The sequence below is a fragment of the Myxocyprinus asiaticus genome, chromosome 39, assembly GCF_019703515.2.
Source record: "Myxocyprinus asiaticus isolate MX2 ecotype Aquarium Trade chromosome 39, UBuf_Myxa_2, whole genome shotgun sequence".
NCBI classification, from domain to species: domain Eukaryota; kingdom Metazoa; phylum Chordata; class Actinopteri; order Cypriniformes; family Catostomidae; genus Myxocyprinus; species Myxocyprinus asiaticus.
Window position 1 is genome coordinate 26,856,736 of NC_059382.1, and position 22,313 is coordinate 26,879,048.

The 22,313-nt window shown below is 38.4% G+C and overlaps 1 protein-coding gene across 2 annotated transcripts in view; it reads left to right on the plus strand.

Moving 5' to 3' along the window:
• LOC127429547 (leucine-rich repeat and fibronectin type III domain-containing protein 1-like protein) overlaps positions 1 to 22,313 on the plus strand; it is a 204,741-nt gene that overhangs the window by 118,232 nt on the left and 64,196 nt on the right. The window lies entirely within an intron of this gene.

Here is a 22,313-nt window from a genome sequence, read left to right on the forward strand (position 1 = left end):
ATTCACAGTGGTCTGGTATGTTTAATTAGTCTGGGTGTTGGGGACAATCATGAATTAGCATCCATCTCACAACCTTGGACAAAATGTATAAATTAATTTCTACACTTGAATTAATACCCATAAAAGCTAACAAACTGCCCTGCAATAAACAATTTAATGGTTAAATGTTAGGCTGCATTGGCTGTGTGAACAAAATGAGTTAGTAAAGGTAAAACTAGAACATTCTGCCTTAAATGTATAAAGTTTTGCACCATGTGTGGCACGATTTAAGATGGGTTTCAAGTTTAAAACTTTTAAAATCATGTTTTTGTGCTCAATGTGTTGCTTTTGCAGTGGCTACAATTGGTAAAATGGATTTGAGGAAAGAAGACCAATAACAATTCAGAAGACAAATAGTAATAGTATAGTAATGTTTGCAAACTGAATAGGGATTGGTCTTTCGTACAAGCGGTTCATGCTGAATTAATTGCAGAAGTTTAATCCTTCGGGGTAAGGGTTTAGAAGAAATCCCTAGCCATAATTTATGAGGAATATCAATACAGTGCTGCCTTGCAAGCAAACATTGCTAGGTCTCTGCACTGAATATAAAGAGGCCTCGAAATGATTAGAAGTAATGAGAAACTGGGTCTGCCCAAGTAGAAGTCCTGCTTCCCAAGCCCATGTGCATTAAAGCATAGTGATTCATTCTAAGAGAGGCATCCAGTCATTTTTGCTAGAACCTTCTCTTTTCTCTCCTGACCTTTTAACCACATGTCCACAATGTCCCTCTTTCTGACTGACTAAGAGTGTCAATAGGCTTTTCCAGGGTGCATATACTGTAGATGTACCATGTTGCAGTATAAAGGTCAATGCAGGCTACTCATGTTAGTGGTAAATAGCTTCACTTAAACAGCTTACACTCAGTAAGCTCCATAAGGGCTGCATTGGATCTGGATAGGCACTTGCTCTATTTTTATTGATGATGTTGGCCACACTTCACTGTGATTGGATGTTACAGGAAGTTGCTGTACCACTGACAGCTCACTCTAACACCTTGAACAACCTCTCCAGAAGTACAGACCAATGGAGACAGACATATCAAAATAGGATTTACTTCATTTTTACTCTTGGGGATAAAGGAGAAAATATTCTGCTATCTAACATAGAGCCAAGGTTCTGATTTGCTGTGAAACATTTGCTCTGTTCCAAAAACTATAGTGAGCTGCCTTCGAAGACAGTTATTATGGGATCATAGCTGTGCTCTTGACACAAAAGCTATTCACAAAGGGAGGCATCTTTATTATGCTGCCTCAATGTACATACATTGATTTGAAAACATTATTTGGGGTCATTCAGACCGAATGCATTCTTACACTAAAATAAAAGCTTTAATAAATGTAACAGAACACAGGTGTCTCGAGGCGTGTTTCTAAAGTTTGAATATCCTATCCTATCTTTTTTTTTATTTGTTTTTATTTTTTTAGTCAAGTATCTTCTGCAGAGTGCTTTGTGTACTGCGTTGAGTTGCTACCTTTGTAATGTGATCCAAATTTGTCACTTATGAGGTTCCAAGGCAGCTGCCTCTGTAGACAGCGGGGCAGCTTTTAAAATTTTGGAACATAGCTAATGTGATGAAAACATTCAGGTTAACAAAACAATGTGTTACAGGCCTGTATATACATTAAATTACACTTGTTTCTTGAAGTCGGCAGTTTTCATGGAAAGCCAAGCCATTTTCAATGGTAACATCGATCAGTGTAATGTAGCTCTGACTAATTTTGTGTGCTAGTACAGGCATTGTAGGCTGATGTGCAGGGACAGACCGGCCATAGGGAGAACCGTGAAAAGTCCTGGTGGGCTGGCTGTGAAACGGGGCCGTACGGTGCCGAACGGGCGGTGATAAGCTGAAACGGACCAGCGCGTTATACCAAGGAACCTGTGACTGGCGGAAGAGGGCTGCAAAATGGCACCGCGATATGCAGAAAAGGACAGCAACAACCCCCCCACCCCCCACCCCTTCTTCTCCTAGTATAGCTGTATTTAAGCATATAGGCAACATTCGTAACAGTACTTAAACAGTAAACATACACAGTTTTAACAAGGCACGGCAGCTTCTTAGTACACTAGAGCAGAAGGGAAAATTCATTGCCTTACCGTTTATTTGCCGAAAACTCACCTGGTGCAGAACAATCTGGAATAATATGAAACAATGCAACAGTCCCCTTTATGCAGCCTGAACTTGTTCAGATTGTTGGGTCATTGTGACAACTGCGCTAAAAACAATCTAGACACAGCACAAAGAATGAAACAGAGTGCAGGTGTCTCAACATGCGTTTTTTGAAAATGTGAAGTTCTTTTTAACTTGACATGGTGTTTAAACAGTGCCAGTCCTGCGCGAGACGGTGAAGAAAAAGCGAGACACGGTGCAAATGTCAAAGACATTCATCCAGCAAGTGTTTAAATAATGGGAAAACAGAACAGACGTGGGAAAAACATATTCATGTTGCAATATTCATGTTGATAATGCAAACTCGTCCGTTTGCGCGTCTGTGAGTGAGAGTGCGTGCACGAAACAAGACTGCAAGGCCTGTTTATTTTTTAATTAAAAGAGCACAGCTGTGTTTCTTAAATAAAGATTCCTTTAGAAAGCCTTATGTTTGACACTGCAGAAAATAAGCTTACCCTCATATTGTGTTCCAAAAGTGGTTCACATCAGCCCAATAAATTAAGGACTGAACACTGTGCTAAGAGCAAAAAAGCTAAATTATGCTTTATGATTTCCTTTGTGTTTCTATTCCAATTGACAAACCTTTTTTTATTGTTATTATTATTTTTATTATTATTATTGAGACTGGCTAAATTATTTAAATTAAATATGAGAAACTACATAAATACATGTCACAGTTGCAGGAGTGTTGTATGTTCATATACAAATATCATGTTTGTTTTTTGTTTTTTTAATACAATTCACACAAATTGGTCATGAAAAAAGACTATGATTAGACAGATTTCTTAGACAGGAGGAGGCCACCTTAAACCAGCTAAGACCAGCAAACCAGCTAATGCTAGGTTTCAGATGTCTTTTTAAGCAGTGTTTTGTGTGCAATATGCGTCAGACTGCAGATGGGCACTTTGGGACTACAAAGTTAGTAACGTTGCTACTTTTAATTAGTAACCCCCCAGAAGAATTGATGGATGATCTGCTAATATAAATGGAAGAACGTTTTTACTCTTAGCAATGTGCTAATTGCTTTCTTAATGAATATTAAACCAGCACCAATAAATTCAGGGTTGTACTCTCACTTTGGCCCACAGCAGATGCTTTTAAAGAAACATAATTTATCCACTTTACAGCGAGACAAAACCAAAGTCCAGAGCTCCCCCAAAAGCTTAAACAGATCAGAGTTAATGTGTGCTTTAAAAGCAGGCCATTTGAATTGCACCTTTGAATGAAAAGGTGGATATGCTAACAGCAGGACAGATGGTGGGTGCAACCTGTTCGTCTCGTACCCCCATGTGTTCAATAACTGCTTGATTGTAACCATAAAATAGTCTCTTTATTGTTGTTAAAAATATATATATTTTTTGGAGAACCACTTTTCCTCCTTTTCCATTAATCAACTATTAATCTGTGTTTGTCTCCAAATGATTTGTTATGTAGGGCTTTTGTCTAATTAATAAAAATTGTGCTGTCTTAAACTATTCTAGATGTTTCTGTTTGACTGGACCCAGACGTCCTGTTTGATACCGTAACATTAATTATATACACCTGCAGTAATCACGGTTATAACTTCTACTGTATTATTGTGCAAAAAATAAAAATAAAAAAACAATTGTTGACTCTGTAGAACGGATCATCTTTTTGTTTGAATAAATAGCACATAAAGACAAATTAGCATACTTAATTCTCTTTGGGTACAAAGTTGGGATAAAGTTGTCTAATGCATGTCAGCATCATGTCCAGATCAGATCCGTCAGCAATATTGTCTGAGAACAGGAATTACAAGCTTAACATAGCTCCTTCATTTTATGTGCTAGGATGAAGTTAATGTACCACAAACAACAGCAATTTGTACAGTGACCCAAAACAAGTATTTAGACAACCTAAGCTACAAGTTAAAATGCTCAAATTATTGCATTAGATAGCAATATCAAACCAAGTGCCATATATTGTTCTTGTTTGTTGTTGTTGCATTTGGATGCAACCTTGGATTGGAAGACATTGCCAGTATGGCCTCTAGAAACTGCAAAATGAGTTGGAGGTGAGTGGCGTTAAAAGTTAGCTAGCCAGTGCTTGTTCGCCATCTGCATTTCTTGAGCTTTGTTGCCCCGCACACATGATTTCCACATTTGATATCCTCCAACTGGATGGAATCATAGTCTGAGGGTAAATAATTGGAGTCTATACCTATCATACACTACTTGATTTTCTGTGAAATCTGTCAACTCCGACTGGCCCAAAATCTTCAGACTGAAGCAGACGGCTAAATTACAAATTTGGGTCGAAAACTGGTGGTAAAGTTGTGCACCGTAATCCAGCCATTAATAGAACACTCCCATATTTCATGTGATGAACTTACCCTTTTGGTTACTCCCATTGAACACCTGTTTGAACTTGAGGGCAACTTACTTCATAAATCCACAAACAAATTAGAGAACAACTGGTTAAAATAATTGCAAAAATGTCTAGAAAAGTGAAAAGCTCAAGAATCAATTGTTTGGAGATGCCACTTGGTTTGGTAGTTTGTTATCTAATGCAATCCCTTACAGAAATTGAGAGTTCTTGCAAACTTGCTGCAAATTTAATACACATAATTTTCACATGCAAATGAGCTTTTTGGCTAACTCTTCATTGTCGCCAAAGGTTTGCTGCAGGTTAACCACTATCGGTGAAGAGCTGCAAACTTCTATCAGAAAGACTCGAGCTTGCTGGAATAAATGCGAACGGAAAGATGCTTATATCATTTGGCATAAACCCTGTCCTACGGTTCAGCACTCTGATGCTTGCTTGCTTGAACCATCAGATCCTGTCTGTGGCGATAATGGCAGGGGAGCTGAGCACAGGATGGGACCTAAACTGGTGGTGATGGGATGGAGGGAGGTGAAAACAATGAAAGTATGCAAACAATGAGAGGCAGCTGGCAGGCTATAAATCGGAGGATGTATTGTGATTGGATGGATGCCTGAATGAAACCCAACATCTTCCTACTAGAACTACTCTTATGCTTACATTTCCAGCAAACATTTGTGGCAAAACGCAAGCTCATTTGCATGTGAAAATAATGAGTGGGAAATTTGTGGCAAGTTTGTGAGAACTTTAGATTATAGATGACATTCATGCATTTTTAATTGTGGCTTAAGTATCCTAGTGTCCTTTTGGGAGTCAGACGTATATTGTGATTTTATAACCCACATTCAAATCTCCCTCATCATCTTGTGGTCAGCTGAGGTCATGTCTTCTTAAAACATAGCTCACATGGTGATAATGTACATATATGTCATGAGCATGTTTCCCTGGATGAGATTAAGAGTAGCTCTGCTCAATCTGTCCTGATTAGCAGATAGTTAATGTGTGAACTGGGAGGCAGAAAAGGGCTAATATCTCATCTATCATGAAGGTCATCTCTGGAGTGCGGTGGCAGAGAGCATGAAGCTCATGGCAACCATAATCAGAACCATTCCTTCAAGTTATACATACCAAACTCCCTGCATGTTGTCGTGGAAGTGTGATACCACTGCCTATCATGGTGCACGTTTTGGGATGAAAGCCTATTCATTATCTGTGTAGAATTAAGGGCCATAATCTAGATGACTCGTTGATTTACAAATCCCAGTATCTAAATACTTGTGTATGCAAGATTATCAACTTGTCAGTGATGGAATTATACAATTATCAATCTTGCTCATTGTACAAGCTTACAGTCCTAATATGTATGAATTGCACTACATCCCAATATCTATTATTTTCTCTTCTGTAGGGTAGGGATATAAACAATCCTAACCCTCTTATTCTATTAATCTTTGGTGCATAACTCATCCAGCGTAATCTGCGTTACGGATATGAATGATACTTTAAATTGTGCAGCTTGTTGAGAAGAGTTGTGTCATTACTTTTTAAAGAAATCAGATGATTTTTGCCCACTGGACAGTTAAACTGTTGAAAAGAATTCCATAAATTTTCATTAATAGGATGAAAATATCATAGAGACTTAGGAATGGGCTTTTTTGATTTGGCAGACTGATCTCACTGTGAATTCGGCAACTGTAGATCAAAAGTTTTTCAGCTGAAATCGGTCTGTGCTTACTGAAATTGTATGAAGGTATTGTAAGGGGGCACGGAAGACTGACCCATTCTCAAATCACTTTCACACATTCAGCAAAAATAGTGACAATACACGCAAGAACCAATGTGTGCAATTTCTACACCTCTGCTATTTCTCCTGCTTTGTTTCAACTTTTGGCAGGCATGCAGCGTGAACTGCACAAAGCATGTAATAATGTCAGGTGCACTCTCAGCTGTGCTTATGTAAACAAAGATGTCTCGCACGGCAGTTTCAAATGGGGGAAACAATGAATTAACACTGATATTTCGGTCGGTCCCTCACACAACACTATCGAATGGCTTCAGAAGAATTGATATATAAGGCACCAGAGTTTAGGATGACTTGTATTGTGCTTTTGGAACTTGGACAGCCTATTACTATCCTCTCATCCCTCAGTCTTGTCGCTGACACGTTGTACCTGTTACTTTTCTCAGCGCTGGCCAGGATGGGCCAATCACAGTCGTTTATTCTTACTGGAAGTTTACTGGAGTTTAAAATGCTTTTATAGATACTACTGAGGCGGATTAACATTCACAAGTATGAATCATTGCAATTAGTATTATATTTAAAAAAAAAACATTACTAGAAAAACATTCTGCTATTTAAATGCAGATGAATGGAGGATTCGGTTTGCAATGTGTTCATGCCCAGGGGTTGCTCCTGCAGCAGTATCACTTTTTATTTATTTATTTTTCCTTCTGTTTTTGTATGGTCGCGTGACCAAATAAATTTCAGAGCCACTGGCCTACAGTATGTTAGTTTTTAAACCGGTGTCCCACCATAAGCTGCAGACTGTCAAAATGTTGAGTTTGCATTTCGATCAAGCGTTCCCCCTCTTACATCCCTCACAGAAATTTCATCATACCTGCAGTGCCCCAGATCAATTTTTAATTATGGATGTACTATGCCTCCCCTCCCTCTACCGGAGTGAGACTGTGCGCTTTAATTAAAGTGATGTGCCACAACCCTACGGTTAAAACAGCACTCCCTGGTCTAGATGGTGATTTAATGACTGTCAACAACAGGTAGCCTTCAAAAAAGAGCCAATAAAGCAAAACAAAAGAACTTAAAATCAATGTTATGAAAGATAAGACTAGGACTTCTCCTTCCCCCAAACCATGTTGCTTTCTTTGAATACACAATAGTCTGATAAATTAAGCTGCAGAGATTTCTTTAACCTCTTCTTTATGTACTCCTACTAAATAGCTTTTAATTTGCCATTTTTGCCAAATCGCCCATCAGATGGAGATTGATTTTGAAAAGCTGTCTGTTTTCGTTCTCTGCTTTATCATGTCATTTTTTTTCCATCCTCCACACCTCAGTGGTTCTAACTGAAGCATAAAATACATTTTCCTTGAGGGGGTGTAATTAGCATGGATTAGTTAGGTGCAGCACTGGGGATTTCTATTTAGATATTGGATATTTTATGTTCCCTGTCTGTCACTCACTCGATGTTGTGTTGATGTAGTGACACTAGGGGTTTGATCCTGAGAGCCCCAAACACCTTTGCTTAAAATAGAAAAGGCCAATGAAAATTGGCGAGTGGAATTTGCATGCCATTTGAATGCTTGTGTGTTCGTCTTCTCACCTCTTGCTATGCTGCTGGATTTTTTATGGCACATATCAGCGGTCACCCTCGCACGGTCGAGTGTTTTGTTTCTCATGGGCGCATCGACAGCCTGTGTCTGTGGGTGCTAAAAGAGTATATTTTCTCTAAAAGTGCTTGCGCAAATGCTTGGCATCTTTTTAAAGATGTCCTTCCACGTTTGCGCTACTGGATGTGGCCATTATCTCTCCCTTCCGGATACCCATGAAATCTGCCTCGAGTGTCTGGGGCGCCAGCATGCCGAGGCGGCTTTCGTGGAAGGGTTGTGTTCCCATTGCGAGAACATGCCCATGAGAACGTTGCGGTCACGGCTCACTTCCTTCTTCATGAAGCAAGGAGCCACCGCGGCTGCTCCCCAACCCAGTCCATCCTGGGTTGACGCTCAGCCGGCCGGGTCGGCAAGCACCGCTGGCAATCTGGATGTGGACATGGAAGTGTTTCTGCCGGCTCAGCCCCCGCAGACCTCCCATCCCCCAGCATGCTAGTTCTGTCCTGACGAGCTGTCGAGCGATGCAGGCAGTCTGCCTCAGGGCGGATTTAATGTGTTGTCCACGGCTAGCGACAAGGATGAGTTTTCGGTCGCAGCATCGGGGGTGGGCTTCTGCTATCGACCTGAAGGATGTGTACTTTCACGTATCGATACTTCCTCAACACAGACCCTTTCTTCGGTTTGCCTTCGAGGGATGAGCATACCAGTACAAGGTCCTCCCCTTCGGTCTGTCCCTGTCTCCTCACATCTTTACCAAGGTCACAGAGGCTTCCCTGTCCCCGCTGAGGGAGAAGGGCATATGCATTCTCAATTATCTCAACAACTGGCTAATCCTAGCTCACTTGCGAGATCTATTGTGTGTGCAAAGGGACCTTGTGCTTCAGCACCTCAACCGACTCAGGCTTCAGGTCAACTGGGAGAAGAGCAAGCTCTCCCCTGTGCAGAGCATCGCTTTTATCGGTATGGAGTTGGACTCGGTCACTCTCAGGGCACGTCCTGTTGCCAGCAGGAGAACAGGTAGGCCATTAAAATCTGATCTCTGCATCTCATATGAATAAAGCAGTTGTCATTTTTCTTAAAAAATGAACAACTTGTTAACAGAATAATTGAAAGTGGCATCTGGCTTAAAGAAACTTTTGTGCTGATCACACCACTGTCTGCTCCAGCCACAAAAGTGACAATTTCCAACGTGCCTCCGTTTGTCAGAGATGACGCGATAGTTAAAGAACTGTCTCGATTTGGTAAAATGACTAACGCTGTAAGGTGATTCGTTTGGGTTGTAAATCTGCAGTGCTCAAACATGTGTTGTCTTTCAAACGACAAGTGTTCATGTTTTGACCTCTCCCACTAAAATTCTGGATGGATCATTCCTGGTGTCTCTGTTGAGAGCTCATACATGGTTTATGCCAGCACTGACAATTTGCGCTGTTTTGAGTGTGAAGATATTGGCCATAAGAGATTTACTTGCCCTCATAAACAAAGAGCTGATGAAGAAGCAGTCCCGTCAATGCCAGTGGCTGCTGCAGTTCGTGAGGCTATGGTTAGTGGAATGAGGGCAGAGGAGAGGCCGTCAAATAATGCGAAAATTTTAGAGACAGAAAGAGGAATTTATGAGAAGGAACTCGAAATAAATACTTATTTAAAAGAATGTACTGATTTGAAAGAAATTCAAGTAATGTTCTTACAAGCAACACATAGTAATGAAAATAATGAAGTAGACTGGGGTAAGTGGTGGAAGGGGGATTATGCTCTGAGTCATGGCACCAACCTTAGCGCAGGTGTGGCAATACTTTTTCACCTAGACTCAAAGTAAATGTTTTGTCTAAAAGTGATGTCAAGAAGGGACATTTACTTGTTATCAGGGTTGAGATAAAAATATATTTTTTGTTTTTATAAACATTTATGCTCCTATGATAGGTCAAGATAGAATTGTTTTGTGTGTGTGTTTTCATAAACAAATATCATGTGTTCTTATGTTCATGAGGAATTTCTAATCATTGGAGGGGACTGGAATTGTACTTTAGAGTTTATTTGTGATAGAAATGGGGAAGAACCTCATCTCTTGTCTGCAACATCTTTAAAATGTGTTATTAAGCTTGATGATATTTGGAGGGAGAAAAATAAGGGAATAAAACAATATGCATGGGTTAAAGTGACAGAAAATAGAGTTAAGTGCAGCACGTTTGGATAGATTTTATATAAAGAATAAAATCAGTAGCAGGGTAGAAAGAACACATATAACCCCAAGTATTATTTCAGATGTTCACCTTATTTCTTTACACATAATCTTAACACAAACAACCCCTAGGCCATTTTATTGGCATTTCAATAACAAGTTGTTAGAGGACATTGATTTTCATTTAAAAAAAATAATTATTTTTTGGAATTCATGGATAGAACATAAAAGCGATTATGAAAATATTCTGCAATGGTGGGAGGTGGGAAAAGTTTAAATTAAACTTTATTGTCAACAGTTTTAATCACAGGCTATGAATGGAGTTAAGAAAGCTATGTCTAAATTAGAAGATGACATTTCTGTGTTACAAGAGTGTTTGATAAATCAAAATAATATAGGAGCTCAAGAAAATGTGCTTTTTAAGAAACAAGAGCTTAGTACAATTTTACATGAAAAAGTGAAATCAGCACTTGTTAGAACAAGTCTCATTTATGTAAATGATATGGATGCTCATACAAAATACTTTAACTTAGAAAAGACAGTTATTCATACTAATTTAATGCATTGTTTACACAGACCTGATGAAAGCACTGCTTCAGAACCTTTAGAGATGTATTTAGAGAATATATGCTGTTGTTTTTTATTCTAAATTATATGCAAAAGAAGACACTGATCTGTGCAATTCAAGTGAACTTTTTGATGACTTACCTGGCCGTAATGAAAAAAAGAAAGACAGTACATAGACTCAGATCTTACTTTTGAGGAAATAACAGATGCAGCGTGACAACTCTCATCTGGATGAGCACCAGAGTTTGATGGGTTACCAGGAGAATTCTACAAAACCTTTTGGGGTGTTATTGGAAAATGCTTTTTTAATGTTTTAAAAGAAAGCTAGATATTGAAGGTACTTCCTAAAAGCTGTCAAAGAGCAGTTCTTTCTCTTCTCCCAAAGAAAGGAGAATTATATCTGCTAAAAAACTGGAGGCCTGTCACTGTTCTCAGCTCTGATTACAAGATATTGTCTAAATGCATTGCAAATCATCTTAAAAAGGTCTTGGGTGTTTAGATTCATGAAGATCAGTCCTATTGTATACCCAAAATATTTATCTATGATCATTTGTTTTTAATAAGAGTCTTTAGAATTTTAAAAAGTCTATAATGTTGATGTTGGTCTCATTTTCCTGCACCAAGAAAAACCTTTTGACTGTGTAGATCATCTGTATATGTTTAATGTTCTTAAGTGTTTTGGTTTTGGGGATAACTTTTAATCATGGATAAAAATGTTGTACAATGAAGCTTCATGTATGATAAAAGTAGGAGGTGGTCTAAGTGTACCAGTTAACATGGAAAAAGGTATTAGGCAAGGCTGCCTAATGTCTGGCCAACTGTACAGCTTAGCAATCGAACCTATACTGTGCTTGATGAGACATAAATGAACAGGTATAACCATAAATGGGAGCTTAAGGAAAAAGACTATTATTTTATCAGCATATGCTGATGATGTTACTGTTCAACAACCAAATGATGTAAAGCATTTGAAAGAGGCATTAGAAATGAATGAAAGAGCTTCATCAGCTAGACTTAACTGGAACAAAACCGAAGCTGAATTGAATTTGTCTTTTCCTATACTTCCTATCAATATTCAGTGGGGCACAGTTGGTTTTAAATATTTGGGGTATTTATTGGGCAAGAGGACTATAAAAAGAAAAACTGGGAGGCCTTGATGGTGAAAGTTTGTGCTAGGTTGTCTAGTTGCAAATGTTTGCTACCCCAGTTATCATATTGGGCGAGAGTACTGATAGCTAATAACCTTATTGCCTCTACACTTTGGCACAAGTTTATGGTTTTGGACCCACCAATGATTTTGATTCAAGAAATACAAAAGACTCTTGTTGAATTTTTTTTGGTCCGGTCAGCATTGGCTGAGAGCAGCTGTCCTCTATCTGCCAGTGAATGAGGGTGGACAAGGGCTGATAGATATTCAATCAAGGCTTGCTGCTTTCCGTCTTCTATACCATCAACATCATGGGTGCTCTTTTATGTAAAGTTGGGCATATAGGCTTGGACAAACAGTTATTTACCATATCCTTACAGAAAATACCTCTTGGTGGATTTACCTCATTTTATCTTAATGTTCTGGATTTGTGGAAAATGTTCTCAGTCTTAAGAGAATGGGAAAATCCTGGACTGTGGCTGTTTGAGGAATCTTTGTTTTCTAATCCACTTTTCTCTGTTGGTATTCTGTGCTCTGATACCATTAGGTCGAACCTGATAACTGCTGGGATATCTAAAATATGTGATTTGAGGAAAGGATGTGGATGGAAAGATCCAGAAGAATTTGCAGGAAAAGTGGGCTTCAAGTCTGTGCTCCTTGCTAAAAAAGTACTAGAAGACTTGGAGGCAGCACTTCTTTGGCAGGAGATTTTTTAAAGACCACTCCAGTTGAAAACAATACAGTTTATTCTTTTTCCCTGGTTTTGATTTATTGATGAAGAAGGACGATTGGCAGGAAGAACCTGGAAAGTTATTTTCTTTGAATATTCCAGAACTGGGGTTATTCAGCAGTTTATCAAAAAAGACTTTGTACAGAGCATATGTGAAAAGCATAAATCATAATTTTCTCAAGGATTTGTCAGAAGGCAAATGGGCTGTGATGTTGGGGTCAGACTCTTCCCCCGAAAAGTAGCTGTCCGTCCCTGTACAAAAGACCCACTGAAAGGAGAGTGGGAGACCTCCAATGGAGAGCTGTACATGGGTAACAAGCTACGAACAGACACATTGCATGGCTGGATCCTTTAGTTGAGGAGGGTTGTCCTTTTTGTGGTGTACTTGAAAATGTAATTCATGCATTTATGGAATGTTCTTATTTGGAAAATATTATGCAATTAGTGAAAACTTGGGGTCAGAACTTATTATTTATTTATGGTCCGAAATATTCAGTAGAAAATAAGAAAAAAAGTAATAATTCTAAATTTTCTTTATGGAATGGTCAAATTGGCGATTTGGTGTACTAGAAAAAAAAAAGAAATAGGGTGGAAAGAAGGGGAGGAATTGATCCTGTCTTGATGGTAAAATGTATTGTAAAAAAAAAGACTGACTCTGGAAAATGCTTATTATAGCCTTACTAGTAATGTTAACTCTTTTTTGTTTTGTTTTTTAATCTTTGGAGATGTCACATTTTTTATGTGAACCTGATGAGAATGGAGGTTTTAAATTAAATATATATTTTAGAATAATATATCTATAAGAATGTATGCATATATATAATTAAATTTTTTAGCTCATAGGCCTTGTTTTTTACGCTCTGTAGGACTATGTAGTTGTTTCCTTTTTTCTTTCTTTTTTTTATTTTTTTTATATTTTTGGTTTAATTGTGTATATAAAGGAGACCCAAAAGTCAAGTCTCTCTCTCTCTCTCTCTCTCTCTCTCTCTCTCACACACACACACACACAATCACTCCCTCTCTCTCTATTTTTTTTTTTTCTCTCTCTCTCAGCATTTTGTTTATTGTGCAAGTTTGGGCAGCAAATCTCTTCTACACTCTGGGGCGAATTCACTCCTTTTTACATAAATTATTAGACTGCAGATTGTAGATTGTGCCTCATTCACAAAAGTTAGCACAATGTCCATGGTGCAATATACATTGTGATATTACCGCCCATGGAAAGCAGACTGTAAACTGAAGGAGATATATTCTATAAATCATTGCAGAAGTACTTCAGATGATGTTTATTAAAAAGAAAAGTCAGTTTATATTCTAAAGAAGAAGAGAGAGCTGTTTCTGAACTATTTTTGGAGGGCATTCTGATGGAAATGTTCAAGGTGACTGGAAATCTTCTTTTGGACTGGAACTGATGGATTATCCAAGCAGTTTGCAAATGAGGCTAGTTTGTTGAACATTTGATCCTGACCTGAATCCAATAGGCCATTTATTTTCCCCACCCTGTGTAAAATTATAGCTATTTCAGCAGCAAATATAACTATAAAAACAGTAAAATATCCTTCCCTGCCCACCTGAGGCCTACTCAAGGTCTGCGAGTTGAAAAGCCATATTGTGAGACTTAACGAGTTGATTGTCAGACAGTTGCTTTGCCACAAAAGCCCTATCTATCCATAACACTGGTATTGAAAGAAAGCCATTTATCCTGTATTGTGAAACACAATTCAGTCCTCTCCTCCTCTAGTCTGTCAGGCAGTTACAGCAAACAGTTTCATCCCCTGGCTGAGCGGGAGATAGCATTCAGAAATGGAGCGAGGAGTCAGCAGGACTGTTTAAGCATGTACCGATTTAATTGAGGGGATGCATCCTTCCCAGTGTGGCCCAGTCGCCCACGGCATTTACACAGAAAGATGAGACACAGCGGTGTGACTCTCTGTTATCATAGCTCTCTGCTACCTCCCCCTCTGGTGTCTTTTCCAATTATATATTTCTTCCAATTATAGCCTGCTCAAATGTCCATGGGCTGATAGAGAAAAGATGGAAACCCATTAGATTCTGGTGTTGAGAGAAGAATGCCAGTAAATATGCTCTTCTAATATTCAATTTAGGCAGTTAGGGGAGGTATAAATACATTTTATGAAATAAGGAGGAGAAACCTCAGCTTGAAGCTTAGCCCACTGGTGTGGTTGTTTTGTTAGCATTTCTGTGAATAGTGGTCAAAATGAAGCTGAATACATTTGAAGATATAATGAATGAGAACCTCTCTTGACTCTGGGCCAATGAACAAATAACTAAAAGGACAAGAATAGGAATGAAGTTTTTAGAGATGAAAAGCAATATTCACTTTCATTTGAAAGCTCTTTTTGTCCTCTCTGCAATGGTAGCACTTAAATACCCGATGAAATAGTTTGACGAACACAGTTTCTATCCTGTGTTGATGCATTTCCAATGGAAACAGGAAGTTGTGGACAAACTGAAGGGATTTTCCTTTTTCAAATAGCCAATGTTTTTAGTTGACATCACCGCCCATCAAAGCCATGATTTGCTACTTGCAATTGCTAGTCGTTGGTATTAGAGGGATGGGACATATTCATTTTATAGAGAATTTTATTAGACAAATATGTGTAAATGTGTGTTATTTTAAATTCAGACACTTTAAGCACTGTATTTGTTTGGAAAATAAATTCTCATTCAAATATTTTGCACATTCTCACATTGTATAACAATGTCCAACAGTGCATGTACATGTACACACAATTAAAATAATAATTTCCCACTTTTTGCATAATCTGGCAAAATTATTGCTTAACTGGAAATAACAACCAATAAAAATACTCTGCTCACAAGTGATATTTACCTTGATTTTTCTTTGTTTTCTTCAAACATAATGTGTCTTATATTTCATTGCAAGCATGCTCTTTACTTTCACTTTTGTCGACTTGCTTAACAAGTAAAGTAACTTTTGGAAAAACTTTATAGGTGCAAAATTGTTTGGTGTGGTGGAAATGACGCCACAACTGTTGGACAGTTGTAATTTTTGAAATAAATAAATAGATTTCACATAAGAAATGTTAAAATAGTTTGTTTATTTCGCTCATTGTTTAGATGATCAGTTTTTAACATGTAATAATCTGTCTTTTATAATGGATTTTCATAGTTTAATGTTGAAAGTCTCGGTCTGGGACAAGGCTAAAACAATAAAGTCTATACATTAAAGGCATTTGAAAAGTACCAAAAATAACTGATGAAGGCATGGCAAAAGGTGTAAAAGTCAGTTTTAATGTGACCTTTGTTTAATAAAAAGAAGAAGAAAAAAATGTGGAAATCTGTTTGTTTTAATAAAAATCAACCCCTGGGATATAAAATCACATGAAGTTTAAAGAAACACTCATAAAACTTTAAGAATAGTCTTTAGGAAGTCCCAGGGATGTCTGCAAAAATAGACAAACAAACACAAATGAGACAATTTAGGTTATAGCCATGTCTTGTTTGATTAATATAGCAGAAATCAGTGCATCTCACTTGCCTGGCCCACTCCTTGATGGCTTCTCGTGTCTGTCGGCTCTTATTCCTCCATGCTTTATTAGGCCTGGTTCACTTTACACCACATTAGCTCAGAGACAGCACTAACTCACACCAGCGTGGGCACCGCTCAGAGGACCGTGGACCACGTGGACAGAATTGACATTCCTCAGGGGAAAGCATTGACATGTCCTCACCTCCTTACCTGCTGACATGCCTAAATCCAATTTCAGCTGCATTCTCATGTCAATACAGATATATTCTCTCTGACTAAATGTAATAATACCCGAATCAGGCATCCTCTGGAATTTGGACTGGTATTACACCTTAATTTTCATTGATTATTAGACTACAGTAGAACGCTTTGAGCAGATGTCAGATTGTTGTGACAACAAGCCAGTGTTTGCCTGCAGGAAAAAAAAGCACTTTTAGTGAAAAAAGGGAAGATTTTTTTAACACTTCTATCAATTGAGGTTACCTAGTGTGGCAGTGCATTGGCCATGCATTGGTTGGAATGCAAATAAAAGTGTTGTATCAGCTATGACAGAACAGATTTTGTCCTTCAAGGCTAGCAGCAAATAAAATGTAGAGGGGTGAATTCACTAAACAGTTGCAATTTTACATGCTGCATTTCAGTGCATTTCACCTGCAATCCAGTTTTTACTAGGCACGGTGTTTGTGTTGTGCTGCACTATGAGAATTATAATTAAGCCGTAGTCATTCAGTGCAAACACACATTTATATGGCGTATTATATAAGATTGCAGCGAAAAGTCAGCACTGTTTTTCTGACGCAATTAATGTTGTGCTATTGCAGCCAATGAGAAACAGAGGGTAAACAGTGGCAAAACAATGCTGTACAGTCCCAGTAAAGTATACCAGTTTACGGTAGTCTGATGCATTCTCCACATCCCCCCATTCGGCCTGCAAGATGAGGAGTTATGTAGCAGAATTTGCATTCAACGCAGATTGCTTTAGTGAATTGAATGCTAAAGCAAAGCAGACAATGCGTTAGGGTTGCCAGCTGTCCCATATTAGATGGGATGTCCCGTATTTTAGCCGAAATAAAGACAGCCCATATGGGACACCTATAACGCCCCGTACGAGTGCTTAACATATTTGAGTGTACCATATTTGTAGCAGATTTGAAAACAAACAATGCTCTCAGTGAACACAATTTATTCTTAGTGAATTCCCTCTGGAATGTTTGAGGAAAGGGATTGAACTTCTTTATTTATTTATTTTTTAATTCAACAGGAAGTAATTGTACTGAGTGGTGTTGTAGGGGTACTTCTTATAATGACTAGAAATACAATTTAAATTTATACCAAGCACTCTAATGTCAGCCTAATCTGTTGAAAGGGTCAGTCATTCCTTTTCTGATATGTTTCTTATTTCTCCTTTCTCACAAAATAGGCTTAGTGGAACTATGTTTTGCCGATATCATTTTGTACATACACGCATCGAAGACTAAAAAATACTCATGAATATTATGTATATCTGCATGCAGTACATGCAAAAATTTTACACATTGTTAGACCACAACATATTTAGCAGGCAAACATAAAAAGTATGGGAATAAAATGTGGGAGGAAATTCAAATATAAATGCATGTTTTATAAGCAATAAATGCAGACTGTAAACACTACAATTCAAGAACATCCAACGTTATAAGGGAATTGTATGTTTAATTGGAAGGTTGAGTTCAGAGATTTTAGAGATTCCATAATAAGCTCTTACAGTACATGACTGTAAATGAGTGGTCTTAAGCACAGTTATGTGTTTGCTTGTATTTATATGTAGACCCACACACACAAGCCTTAGTCGTCACACGGTTCACCATGCGGTCATTCAAATTGCTTTCTAAAACCAACACAATCCATTGTGTTGTACACAGGAGCAAGAGGGTGAATTAGCGGCAGTGTCCATTTACAAGCAAGGGAGTGTCCGAGCAAAGTGGAAATGTAATGCATTAATTATTAACGAGGATTTACATTTCCACCAACATCCATGTTTTTCTCTCTTAAAGGAATAGTTCACCCAAATATTATCATTTACTTACAGGACCATCATGCTGTTTTGAAGCCGTATGACTTTGCCTCTTCTGTGGAAAACAAAAAGTGAATATCCTGGACATTCTTTTCCATATAATTAAAGTGAAAGGGAACTGGGGCTGTCAAGCTCCAAAATGACCATAAAAGTATTACATAGACCATAAAATTATTATAAAAGCAATCCATACAACTTTTGTGCAGCATACCAAGTGTTCTGGCATCATGCAATAGCTTTGTGTGAGGAACAGACCGAAATTCATTGAAAATCTTGACATCTACCCCAGCTATCTCATGTTCATGAGAGAAGTAGTGATGTCCAATTTGAGAATAAATAATTCTTTTGAACCAGATCTTTCCAATGAATAGTTCACAAAACCGGTCTAAAATGAATCTGAATGGGGAAGGTTGTTAGTGAAATTTTAGCCTCAGCAATCATATGACTTCGGAAGGCTTTGAATGAAGCACATGGTCATCTGGACTCATTTTATTAAACATAAATGGTGCTTTTCTGCCAATTTTGAGCTTGGCAGCCCCCATCCCCATTCACTTACATTATCGGAAAAAAGCAACCAGGACATTATTTTGTGTTCCACAGAAAAATACAAGTCATGAGGGTTTAGAATTACTTGAGGGTGAGTAAATATTGACAGAATTTTCCTTTTTTTGGATGAACTACCCTTTTAAAGTAAATGTTTGCAGCCCATGGGTCGTATGCAGTATCTGAGAGGCTATGCTTAAGGCGATTTACAGTCTGTTCTCAGATCTGTTTTATGAGACATATTATAAGGCTTACGGTTTTAATTCAAGAACAGCCAGCTGGACTGAGATCAATATGCAAGGGACCTTCTACCCCAAGCATAGACCTCCATTACTAAGATCATGTTTGCTAGGTAAAGAACTCTGAGGTGAGCTTATGAATAAGTTATAAGTGAATATTTTGGGACCTCTTTCAGCAATGAGTCATGCCTGGTGTCCCAGTGCAGTCACTTGTAGATGAGGGACACTGAGGACTTGGAGACAAAGGTTGTGTTTGCCACACACGGCTAACCTCTGCAAAGCTCTTTAGAAACTCACCGCACATCAATATTTCAAGCCCTGGCACAATGCATGAGGTAGATGCAGACACGCAGAGGATTGTCGATGTGCAATACGCACTGGGGACGAAGGGCACTGGCTCTACGTTACATCGTGTTTGTAATGAGGAAGTTGTTATGCACCAGCATAAATTTAAAATCACTAAATTCAAATGAGGAGGGAGCCAATGATAATGAAGTATCGTGGAGCAGGGTAAGGCCTAGAAAATTCATTCCTAGCGGCGTTCTGTATGTCTTCATCTTTGGAAATCACATTTGTACAGTACATCACCCCGTTCCAAGGGATTTTCTGAAAATGTGAGACTTGCAAATGCATTTTGACTCTGTCTGTCACATACAAAGTGGAAACAGAGCTGCTCCTATATAGGAGGAGGAGCTGGGAAGGCAGATAGAGAGCATCTTGAGTTGCCTGAGGCTCATGCTCTCCTTGGCGCTCTTCTGGGAGTGAGCGATGGGCCAAACCCCCCTGTTCTTCCATCCCGCCACTCTGCAGACCTACCAGCCTCAACATCAGCACCATATAAATATATTTGATGAAGTTGGGCTCTGTGTGTCATGAAGTGTTATATTTTGGTTTGGTTTTTGTGTTTTCCCGCCATAACTTTATCAAAAACCAACTTTTACTGTTATTTCTGTCCTTCAGTAACATTTTAAAGTCAATATGAAATCAAAACTGACCCTATTTTCTTTCATAACACAAGTTCCTAGTCTTATTGTGCACAGTTAGTCAGTGTACATTATTCCAAAGAATTAACTAAATGTTTGTCATCATAATCTTTTAGTGAAATGTAATAACTTGCTCCGCCTTTGAAACAACTATTTGTCTCATGTCACTTTGGTGGTGCAGGCTGTTGGTTATGCTAACACAAACTCAAGTATTTAGGCATTGTTTTAGGCTACTGTTTTTTTGGTAGTGTAGCCTTACTATAATCTTGCCAACAGTTAACATTAGGATTTCCAACATCCCTTGCAATATGGAGTCATACTGTATTTAAGGGAACAGAATTGCATTCCTGTAAATCAATACATGATGCAGTTTGTGCCGTATTATAGTATATCACACGCAAACACATAAAAAGTTTTGGTATTTGCATTTCAATCAGTTTTATATACAATTGTTAATGTAAATTTTTTAAAGATTAGAATAAAAAATAAAACAAAATGAAAAAATCAAGAGAACTTGACCTACAAACATTTGCATGATCTGCCTGCCCTAACATTGTCTGTTGCTCTGTTACATGGATGCTAATTTACAGAAGTGACCAGGGGAAAGATCAAGGAATGTCAATAAATATTTATTTATATAGCATTTAAGAGCATGATAATTGTTGCGATTATCCCATAATGTCCCGTATTTGGAATTAAAATGTCCCATACAAATTGCATTGAGGTCTGTCTCCATTCTGGTACGAAATCCTCACTTTTCACAATCCAATCAATTTCTGATGGCATTAAAGATCCTGTTTCACTTAGAAATACATCATTCAACCCGGTCTCATGACAAGTTGTAATCAGTACAAGATGGCGAAAATTGTTGACATTTACTCCAAAATAATGAACCAATGAACAATGTTATGTTGATTTTTCAAATTAAACTCCTAATCCAAACCTAATCCTTACCATAAAATCATGGTTAGGTTTAGGGTTTTTGGTAAGGGTTTAGACTTGAATAGTAAAATCACTGTCATGTACCACAGATGAAAGAAAACATCAGGATTTGGAACGAGATGAGGGAAGTGTTTTACAGGTTGTTGACACATCAGTGATTTCTCTTGCATAAAAAAATATGGATTGAGTAACAAATTTGTTCACAGACCTTAAGGGTTGGATTGGAGGCAAGCTAAAATGTGATGGCTGTATTGTATTGATTTAAAATCTTGTTAGTTGTTTGGTTGGTCTCTATGGGAATAAAAGTATTTTTTCGTACAAGCCAAGTCTTACAATGTGGGCATCTCATACAAATTATTCTGAGTTGTCAATGATGCATTGTTGCAGACTCAGATCTAGAAATGTAACATTAGAAGGGCAATAACCAACGACGGAGGGGCATTGTGCGGGGCGTTGCGTGAGTGTTACTTCCGTGACCCCCAGTGTTTTTGATGGTGTTGCATGTGTGTTTATCCAGTGCACTCGCGTTAGGGTTATGATTAGCGCCATGACACCAAGTGCTTCACTTCCACTTTGGGGTGGGGCGGGGGCATAGGCATAATTTGGGGAGGGGGAGGGGGCAAAGCCCACCCCAGCACCCCCTTAGATCCGGCCCTGCATTGTTGGTCACATTAGAGAAGAGAGTGGGTTGAGAATGTTGTTTCATGTTTACGAAGTGAAAAACATTTCAATCCTTTGTCAAACTGAGTTCAAGGTATTTAGGCTAGGAAAAAGATTATTGTGTCTGTCTGGATTTATTTGTGTGCTTCTACAGTCTAAATCAGATATCAGTTATCTATTTAAAAAACTATTTAAAAACAACCTGTGACATTTAAGTCAGAATGAAAACAATTCTGACTTTAAAGACAAGCAGACACTTTAATCAAGCCACCATTCACATAGATACAGTCTGTAATCTTTACGTCTTTAAAACATTATGGCTAACCTTATGGAGAATTTGTCTCGGTTACGAACGTAACCTTTGTTCCCTGAGGGGAACAAGATGCTGTGTATGATCGCTATGGGACACCGTCCGAGTGTCACGTGGTCTAAAGCCCTTATACAATCACAACAATTTATTGGCTGATGGCACTTTAGCGATGCTCCCTAGGGAGTTACATTACGGGTTTCATAAAGGCACTCACTTTCACGCCATCCGCAAAAGGCACAAGGCTATACAGATGCTAGAGAGTATGGCCAGCTACGCAGTGTCTCGTTCCCCTCAGGGAACATCTCGGTTACATACGTTCCCTTTCGGAGGACTCAAGCTACATATGATCTCTATGGAAACAAATACATTCATGCCATGTGAACAGCAGCTGCCCACTGTCTAAGCCTGTGAGGCAAGCATATAGCGGCGCACAAGCAAGCTAAAGAATCTGAATAAAAAAGGAATTATGAATTTACTCCTGTTCCAACAGAGGAAACCTAGTAAGCAGGAGTCAATCCCTCATCCAGATTATAAAATCTAACAAATGTATGT